Below are 11148 nucleotides of genomic sequence, written 5' to 3'. Positions count from 1 at the left end.
AGGAAGGCAATTGAACTAGGAATGCAAATACAAGAAAGAGAATAACCAACCAAAAGGGCCTGAGTCCTTCACTGCAAAGCACTGGCTGTGCACAAAGTCTGCTGTGAGGAGGGCAGCTTTCCCTGAGAGGCCTGCCTAGTAAAACCTTTGTAATTGCTTACAGTCAGTCCTGGAAAAATCACACATAGATTTTTAACCAGTACCAGACTCCTCTGTTATGGTTCTGTAGATCTGAAGTCCAAAATTGGTTTTACTGGTCTAATATCAAGGAATCAGCTAAGTTATGTTCCCTTTAGAAAGCTTTAGGAAGCAATCCATTTTCTTTTCTAGCTACTAGAGACCACCCACATTCCTAGGCTCATGGCTCCTCCCCCCTTTTCAAGGCCAGAAACACGGATAAAGTTTTCTCACATTACGTTACTCTAATCTTGCTTCCACCATCACTTCTCCAATTCTGACTCTTCCTCTTCTACTTTAAGGATACTTGTAATTACAATCAGCCCACCTGGATCATCCTAATTTCTCTATTTTAAAGTCAGCTGATTAGCAATCTTAATTACATCTACAACCCCAATTCCCTTTTGCCATGTACCTTTACATATTCATAGATTCCTGTGATTGGAGCCATTATTCTGCCTACCGTCTTTGCATATCTCAAAAACCATTTAACTGTCCCTCGTAATCCTTCAAAATTATGAATATAGCCAAACCACTTACTTAAATTACTTATATCATCACCCACATGAGGTTTCTGTTCTTTATTCATGTCTCACATAAATATTCAAATCAAGCAAGCGTCTGTCTTATAATTATGGGCTCTTGTCTCAAATGGCCTTTCCCTGTCTTCCTTGCCTCCTGGTCCTAAATTGCACCTCTGTGAGCAGATCTTTAGACTCTTGATGGTTACTCATATTCTCAAAGCTCCATCTTTTAATTCCATCCTAACATGGTTGCTATTTAGTATACCCTACGATATTATGTCAGGACTTATTCCAAGTTAGTCTCAGATTATATGCAGCACTGCTCATTTAGCAGAATTATGAAGAGACACTCCTCAAGAAAGGAACATAAACAAAATCTCTGTATGTCTGTGTGTCAAGGGGATAACTGTATAAAATAAATAATCAGCATTCTGACTCCGAGATAATGAATAAAGACAAATAAATTATATGTATGCAGTGTTGTTTGAGGTATTTACTTAGTTTCGTTCTAAGTATCAGTGGGGTCTGTAGTGATATCCCTTCTTTCATTCTTGATACTGGTGATTTGTCTGCTCTTCCTCCCCCTCCCCCTCCTCCCTCCCTCTCACTCCTTCTCCCCCCAGCCCCCACACCCACTTCATGACTGTTCTCTTTCTGTCTCTTGGGTCAACCTCTAGAAGTTTATCAATTTTATTGATCTTTACAACTAAATATAATTTTGGCTTTTTATTTTCTCTGCTGTTTTTCTATTTTCGATTTTATTTATTCTTACTCTCATTTGTATTATTTCCTTTGTCCTTCTTGTTTTGCATTTTCTGGTTTTGTTTTCTAGTTTGTTAAATTAAAAGCTTAAATCATTAATTTTATAGTATTTTTTCCCCTTCGTACGTGTGTGTGTGTGTGTGTGTGTGTGTGTGTGTGTATGTATATTTTTCTCTAAAAAATGGATTTAGTGACATCCACAACTTTTGGACTTTTAGATCCGTACAAGTGTTTCATTATTTTCAAAATATTTTGTTATCTTAATAATATTTTTTTCTGATTGGTTTTCAGTTCTATTACGGTCAAAAAACATGCTTTCTATAGTACCAGTTATTGTAAACTTTTGATATTTGTTCAATAGACCAGTGTATGTTCTATGTTTGTGAATAGTCTTGTGGGCGCTTAAAAAGTATTTATGGATTCTGCTGTCGTTGGTTGCAGCATTCCATAAATGTCATTAAGTAAAGTTAGTTGATAATGTTTTTCATATTTTGTTTACCCTTACTGATTGTTTGCCTACTCATTGCATTGGTTATAGCGATATTAGTGTTGAAATATCCAACTATAATTTTGGATTTATCTACATTGTGCCTTAGTCATTTCCACTTTTGCTCCATTTTTGCAGGTTTTTATCTAAATGAATAAATATTTAGCTTTATTTTTAGTGAAATGACTACTTTGTCATTATGTAATGTCTCTTTTATCCCTAATAATAGTTCCTTGTTTTTAATTCTATTATTACTCATACTAATAAAACTACTCCAGTTTTCTTTTGAACAGTTTTAGTATAGTCTACCTTTTTCATCTTTTTAAATTTTATGTATCAGTATGTTTTTATTTAAGCTGTGTTTCTACCAGATAGCATGTAATTGAGTCTACAGTCTCTGCAATCACTTAATTGGTATGCTTAGATTGTTTATATTAAATATAATCATTCATAAGACTATATTAAAATATAACATTTTGCTTTAAACTTAATATACTTTTGGTGCTTTCTTTCTCCCATTTTTCCAACTATGATTTTATTCATTGAGAATTTTCATTCAGTATCTTATATTGGTTTATTTTTCAAATTATATTTTTAGCAAATCTTAATCTGCCTTTAAGTAATATTATACCATGTAATATGAAGTGTAAGAAACAATATTATAATTCCTCCCTCCAGTGATTTGTAATATTATCCTCCCATACACCTGACAAATAACAAAATGACTGTCTAAATAACACGAAATAACACAATAAAAATAACAATAAATAAATAATTTAAAATAAAATAAATAAAAATAATGACAAAAACTAAGTAACTTAAGGTTTCTTTACAAACTAGTAAAGTAAATATGTAAATATAATTGGATAACTCTTCATTAATAATCTGTTATATACAGGAATTCCATTCTGTTGTAATTTTTGCCCAAGCCAGTATTAATATGTCATATTTTATTAAATGTTACAAATAATTTATATAAGAAATATCCCTTCTCATTCGAAACATTGTAATTAAGAATATTGGTAATGGGGCTTCCCTGGTGGTGCAGTGGTTGAGAGGCCGCCTGCCGATGCAGGGGACGCGGGTTCGTGCCCCAGTCTGGGAGGATTGCACGTGCCGTGGAGCGGCTGGGCCCATGAGCCATGGCCGCTGAGCCTGTGCGTCCAGAGCCTGTGCTCCGCAATGGGAGAGGCCACAACAGTGAGAGACCCGCGTACCACACACACACACACAAAAAAAGAATATTGGTAATGTAGTTTTGATTTGTTTTTTAATTAGCATACATAATTTCAAAAATTTTGGGGGGCAAATAAATACATTTATATAAAGGATGAATTATGTGTTCGTAAGTGGTTTAAATATACAGTGGATGAAAATTTGAGATCATTATATGGCTACTTATTGTCAGAAATTTGGTACTGGAGCATGGGCCCTGAGGTGTCCATGCTTCCAGGAATTATATTTGAGGGTCAGATGGACTTATGTGATGCTTTCTGTAACTCTAAAATTAGAATAAAACTTCAGAAGTTTTTTTTTCTTCTTCTTCAAATTACTACACTTGATTTTGTTGAAGTATGTTTTTTCAAGCTTGAATTTTGATTTATTTTCATAAATTTTCCATTTTATCAATCATACATCTATAGCCATAGTAATATCACCCCAATAGAGCCTTTTGCACATTTTTCTGATTTTTTTCCTTCAGGGCGACATTCTAATCACTCTACAGATATCCATTAATTAGTGTTCACTGCAAAAAGAATATTATAGTGCTGATAAGACAAGATAATAAAACAAAATTAATGTGGAAATAACATAGGAATATTTGCACTCATGATCACTGATCATTTACATGAGTTGACTCTAGAAATATTGCATTTATTTGGATAGGTACTATAGGTGGGTGCAGTGGGGTTTTAACATTGCTATTAATGCTCAATTTATTAATCTGGCTTATATTTTAATCAATGTTTTCATTTATAATAGTTCTTAAAGCTCTCAATTTACTAACATGTTTTAAATATTTAATAAAATTTTATTTTTAAATTATGGATTATAATTTCTTGTCTAAAAATCCTGTCCAAATATTTTATGTATGAACGCATAATTCCAAAACTTTGACAGTGTGAGTTTTAAAATGCAAGAGAGGACTAAAATGTTTTTTTACATCTCTGCAAGTTATTATAATCCATTTATAATATATATTTTCCAATGATTGCAACCAGGAGTGAAGAAAAAAAAAGTTATCTGTGGAGATTTTATAAGATCTTCTAACTAAACGGACTAGAAAGGAAAAATAACACTTGGTAAGGTAGTCTTCAAGCATTTGTAAAATAAAATGAAGGAAAAACACTTCCATAAAGACAACAGGCAGAGTTGTACTGAAATGAACATTTAACCATTTACAATGCACAGACTAATGAGTTTATAGGAATTGTCCCTAGCAAAGAAAGACTATCTCACTCAAACAGTGTGGGACAAAAGAATAAGAGACACATTATGCTACCATGAACTTATGGTGTTATGCAAGGAAAATTGGAGTTCATGTCAATCAAAGCCGTGACATAACTCTTGGCCCTCAGAAAATGTTAGATGTTTTCAACAGGTTCTAAGAAAGTAGAGATAGGAGAGATGATAGAAGAATTTCATTTTTAGTATTCTCAATTCAGTGTATAAATTTGTGTATATTTTCATGCCAGTGTGTGAATGTGTGTGTGTGTTTCCATGATCCATGATGTAAATTTGCTATCAATGTGTTAGTTGACTGTCTAGTTTTGCTAAATATTATACATGCATATAAATACCCATTAAGTTAAGTATCTTAAAGATTTCCTGTTTCAAATTATTTTTATAAACCTATAGCTTTTGAATATGATTGCGTAACATTTTATAAGAAGTGTAGTTACATGAATTTACCAATTTGAGTTCTTGGGTTATGCATGTATTTTAACAGCAGCATAGCAGAGTAGGCTGAAATAGTCTAAGCTTTAAGTCTGTCTGAGAAGTAAGACCAATTGCTTGGATAGGATATCCTCCAGTTTGGGAGCAGATTCACACAATAGGCACAACTGTGGCTCAATATTATGCTTCTGAATGGAAAATAAGATTGAGAGAATTAAAATGATTTTAATGAATATTTCTCTGTCCTGATGAATTATTCTATTTTAGAAGTTTATTTCAGTCTAAGTAACTGAGTTTGGTGATGATCCACCATCAGCCATCTGTTCTCACTTGCCTTTACCACAGCATCCTGAATTACTCTGAACAGTTTTCAAAACATTTTACATTGTTCATGTTTTAGCTTTTATTTCACGTTGCATTCTGTCTAAAATCACGTAGAGTTCCTGTGTTCTATCAATAAAACATAAACAAAAATAGTAAGAATCATCCTATTTATTCTGCCAATATTGCTCATCAAATATTTGGAAAATACTAAAATTGATTCTGCGATGGATCAATTATGAATTCTTAAAAGGTTTAGAGAAATCACAGGTGCTATGGCATGATCTTTGAGTAAGTATAGCACATGACATGTGTACAAATAAAGATAAGAATGTGCATATATACACATATATACATATGTACATCCATTCTGATTGCTGTAACAAATTACCAAAACTTAGTGGCTTAAAACATTGCAAATTTATTATCTTAGACTTCCACTTAGAAGTGGAAGTCTAAGGTAATTCCAACATGGGTCTCACTTAGCTAAAACCAATGCATCAGCAGGGTTATATTTCCTCCTGAGAATAAAATGTAAAAGGGTTTTCAAACAAAGATAAAGTGAGATACTTCATCAATAGCACATCTGTACTTATGGAAATACAAAAGGCAGAGAGGAAATTATCCCAGGTGGTTGAGAGATTTGAAATTAAAAGAGAATCATTTAAAATAGAAAATATGTCAGTAAATATACCTACCACTGACTGCATAAAATAGCAATGTCTTATGTAATGTTCTATATCTATCTAATAAAATTGATCATTATAACGTATGAGTAGGAAGGAAATTTATGTTGTTCTCGTATCCTTTACTTGTCTGGGAAGAGTGTAAAACTACAACATTGTATTTTCTTGTATATCAAGAATGTAAGCTTGTTCACTTTTGCTCCTCTCCCACTACCATAATACCTGGAAACAATATATACAGTGACTGATGGCAATTTATTTATTTATTTATTTATTTATTTATTTATTTTGAGTCAAGAAGTTGAGTATCTGAGATATGTGAGGACAACACTTTTCTCTTTAGAGAATTTGCCAATTCTTATCCAGGGGAATAGAGATTGAATGGAAAACAGTAGTTTGGGTATTGTAAAAGTAAAGTTGGAAAACTGTATAGTAGTTTATACTAATGCTAAATATATGATTTCCTTATGATCCACTCGATTGCATTGGAATCTGATTTCCTTATGAGAAATAATGGTAGCCACTGTTGGGAGACAGAGATTGGAATTTAGGGCTGCAAAGAAGCCTAGCACATGAGGGAGGGGAGAAAATTGCAGGACTATAAGATCTTAATTGTACATGAACTTGTTCTTCAAGATGTTTGTTATTTTTCCAATTTATATTTTTAGTAGGAACACCCACAAAACAACTAGAAAGCATGGGAAACAAATGGGAAGCTAAACATGCATGCTATGATCTTCCAATTCCTGGAAATGATAGTCTGGTCCAAAAGTATCTGGAAAACATCTGGTCACTTCAGAGAGCTTGGACCTTTTGGGAACTTTTCCAGCGTTGTGGCATGGTGTCAACTGGCCATTATGGCCATTATCTCTTTATCCAGTGTTGTTGGCAGGTTTCAAAGTGCCTTTACCCCTGTAGCATTTTCATTCTATCATTTTTGCTCCCTTAGCCAAATTGCTGCTCATCTAGTCCTTAAGCAGTCTCATTACATCTCAGTGCTCCAGCTATTTTTATAAAAGTGGCTATCTATCCAAACTATGCTTTAGAATCACCAGGAGACTTTCCAAAAAACTCTCAGACTTTGTATTCATACGTGACTAATTGAATCAGACTCTCTGGAAGGTGGCCCCAGAAATTGCCATTAAAAAAGCAAACAAACACCACTCCAGGTGATTCTTTATATTTTTAACTGAAATATTATATGCATGGATTAAAATGTACTGACGTTTGATGTAATAGTTTTATAAGATTTTACATGTAAATATCCTTATGTAACCACCATCCCAGACATTATCCACAAAAGTTTCTCTCATTTCACATTCCCATCTATAAACCACCTACGGCAGTAACTGCCATGTGGCTTTTATCATCAGAGATTTACCCTTGTTTTTGAACTTCATATTGGTGCAGTTACATACTATATACTGTTTTGTGTAGGTCTTTTTGCTCTTCAGTTTCTATGTGGATTGACCCATGTTGGTGCATCTGGTAATGGTTTGTTATTTTTTATTGAGTTTAATGTTCCCTTGTATAAACATATCACAATTTTATCTTAGTGTTGATGGAGATTTGGTTGCTTCACCTTTGAGGCTATTAGAAGCAAGCACTAAAAATAAATTACAAACTTTCTTTTTCATGTTTTTGGTGGATATTGGTGCTTGTTTTATTACATATATAGCTAGGAGGGGAATGAATGGTTTATAAGGAAAGAATATATTTAGCATTAGTATAAACTGCTATACAGTTTTCCAAAGTGGTTGTACCAATTTACACTTGTAAAAGTAGTGTATCAAAGTCTCAGTCATTCCACATTTTTATAAAAGTCAGTATCATCAGTTTTTTTCTTTAATTTGTATTAAGGTAGGTGTATAACATTACAGTTTTAATTTGCATTTCCTTGTTACTAATAATATTGAGATCCATTATATATGCTAACAGATATTTTGTATTTATTCTTGGTGAAGTGAAAATTCAAGTGTTTTGCTTTTCTTCTCTATTGCATTTTCTGATCATTTATTATTGACTTGTAGATGCACCTTATATAATCTGGGTATGAGTAGCTTGCCTTTTCAGTTACATAATAATGCTCTTTGGTGACCAAAATTCTCAATTTTAATGAAGACAATTTTATAAATATTTCCTTTTATAGTTAATCTTTTCATATTTGGCCAATAAATATATGCTTACTTAATATTACATTGAAAATATTAATTGAATGCCTTATCTTAAGCCTAAAATAAGCAGTTGTGATTTTTCATATTTTGAATCAAATGACTTTTGATATTGTTAGACAGGTCTCATATTCTATCAGCAATTTATACAGAATAATGGTGCCAAAAGATATCCACACTCTAATCCTCAGAATTGTTACATATGTTAACTTCATGGCAAAAAGGATTGTGCAGAAATAATTAAGCTTAAATACCTAAAGATAGGAGATTATCATGGATATTCTAGGTGAGCACAACCTATCATAAGCCCTTAAAAAGCAAAGGATCTTTCCTACTTACAGAGAACCACAGAGATGGCAGCATGAGAAGGACTCTGCCTTCCACTGCTGACTTTGAAGATGGAGGAAAGGGCCACAAGTCCAAGGATGCAAGTGGTCTCTACAAGCTGGAAAAGGTAAGGAAGTAGATTCTCTCCTATAGCCTCAAGAGTTTTAATTTACATACATTAAGGTTCACTCTGTGTGCTGTAAAGTTCTTTGGTAGAGAATCGGAACTAGCAAGTATTTTCTTTACTAAGAAAAATATCATTATATTGATGCTAGCTTCCATTGTTCCTTGTAAGATATCAGATTTCAATGCAGTTGTTACCTTTTTGAGGCAATCCAACTACCCTGCATTAATTTTTAAATTTCCAACTTGTCTTTGATTTTCAGCAGGTTTTCCTAGTATATGTATATTTGCTGCCTAGCGTTTTAGGGCTTCTTGAACTATGTGTTTTTCACCCTTTTATATTTCCATAATTTAGGCTGTATTTTACTTATTTTTCAGTGCTCTTTTCCAGTTAACCAATTATTTCCTCAACTATATCTTGTCCTTCCCACACTATTTTTGGTTTTTGTTTGTTTTTTGCATCATCTTCTTTGATTAAAGCATAACAACAAAATAAATTAATTTATATATAAAGAGCAAGACAAATATTTACATATGTAAACATCTCTGTAGCTACCACCTAATAAAGATAATTAAACATTTATAACACCCTGGTAGGTTCCTTTCTGCATCATCCCTGTCAATACCATATCAAAGATAACACTTAATATAGTCATCATAAACTAGTTTTTTCCTTCCTTAAACTCATATGAACTCCCACTCCAAAAGTGAGAAACCTAGCTCTCACCATCTATCAATCCATTCACTTAATTGTTCAATTCTGGTATACATGTATAGCATTGTCAGGATTGTTAACCAGGACCTCCATTGTATGCAAGTATGTCAACCCAACTGCAGTGTTTATGTACAGTTTAATTTGCCTTTACTTTTACAGACTCTGTTCATTTCCAAAGTTACATAGGTCAGCATTTTTTTCTCCTGTCCTCTTCAGTGAGGCTTCATATATGCATAATTCAGTTAAATTGTTTTTTCTCATTGTGCACCCCATCCTTTAATTCCCTGACCTACAAAATGATTTCTTTTAATTTACATACATTAAGGTTCACTCTGTGTGCTGTAAAGTTTTATGGGTATTGACATATGCTTAGCATCATGTATCTACAATTATAGTATCATACAGAATAATGATACTGAACGGGATTATTTCAGCAACTGATATAATCTATTCAGTTGCTGCTTTATAAATGCAATATTTTTACAAAGATAATGAAAAAGATTCATAATTAAATGTTAAACAACTGTTTCTTTGGAACATTGTATCAATACATACCAAATTGTTCATTTTTTTAGAGATGAACAACATTTATCATTAGGTAAATATAATTATTTTGTAATTGCTTTGTGGGTGGAATTATTGAAACATTGCCAAGTCAGGCACTATTTTTAAATGTGCAATAACTGACACATTTTGGAAATTTATAAATTTAGAAAAATAATTCAGATACAAAGTTAAAAATCAGGGAAACAAGAATATAAAAAAAAATGGATGATTACTGTATAAGTGATTTTAATATTTTAACATGTAAGAAATATTCTCATAAAATGTTTAGTCTCACATAGGCATACACATTGACAGTAATTCAACTTGTGAAATATAAATTTTGCTTGTAGACATTAAAAGTTTTTTATAGAATATCTTATGGACACATCCACATCAATATATTCCTTTCATTTCAATTTCTTATTTTAACACTCTTACAACCCACACAAAATTCTAAAATTAAGCCCTTCTTAGCTACACTAATTCTTCTTATAAACGTTCATTAGGTTAGTTTACTATTTTCTACAAATTCTTCAAGACATATGCTGATAATATTGTTTAAGTATATTCAATAAATTAATATGTTAAAAATATAAATTGTTAAAATGTATTGAAATGTGTTACTCAAAGTGCATTAACATAATCAAAAATTATTCAATAATGTTAAAAAAGTAATTTGGTTCATTTAGCTTTAAAAACTTGTATTAGAAAAGCATTTTGAGTAAAATTATCAAATTCCATGTAAAATATAAGATTGCCAAGCTAACTTAATTCAACTTAAAATAGAAAAAAAAAGTCTATGATAAGTTGTTTTACATATTGCTAATTTATAAACCAACTCTTTCAAATTTCAATATGGTTTTGTAATAGTAAAAATATTTGCATATTGAACAGATGCTATTAATAATGAAATCTGGAAATGCCTTGATGTGATTAGAATTCTTCCCCCTGCCCCCAGCACACACACAGCAAACAAAAGGTACTGTGAGGCATTTTTGATAGCAAGAAGCCAGGATTAGCAAGGGAAAGTCAGAATGGTAATGAACCTATCCGTGATACTCTAAGTTAAGGGAAGATTATAAGAAATCTGCCATCTTCCCCATTGTTAAAATATTCACTGCAGCTACTTTGAAACCCATTATAGATTACTCCAATCAGTTATTTACCCTTTCCTGCATTTTCATCATTTCTTTTAAAAACACTTATAATTATTACTCAGCATCTTTTATTTTATATTATTTTAGGCTTTCTATTATATTTGCTACAGCCCCACCCCCCCGCAAAGAAACAAGTACCTATTTATAAGGCATAGAAAATCATAATACTATTTTTTTCTGAAAATGAATATATCTACAAATATTGAGTTAATGAACTTCACAATACTATAATATGTATTATTTTTTACAATGAA

This window comes from Stenella coeruleoalba (assembly GCF_951394435.1).
Source record: "Stenella coeruleoalba genome assembly, chromosome: 4".
Lineage (NCBI taxonomy): Eukaryota > Metazoa > Chordata > Mammalia > Artiodactyla > Delphinidae > Stenella > Stenella coeruleoalba.
This window is presented reverse-complemented; position numbering follows the sequence as displayed.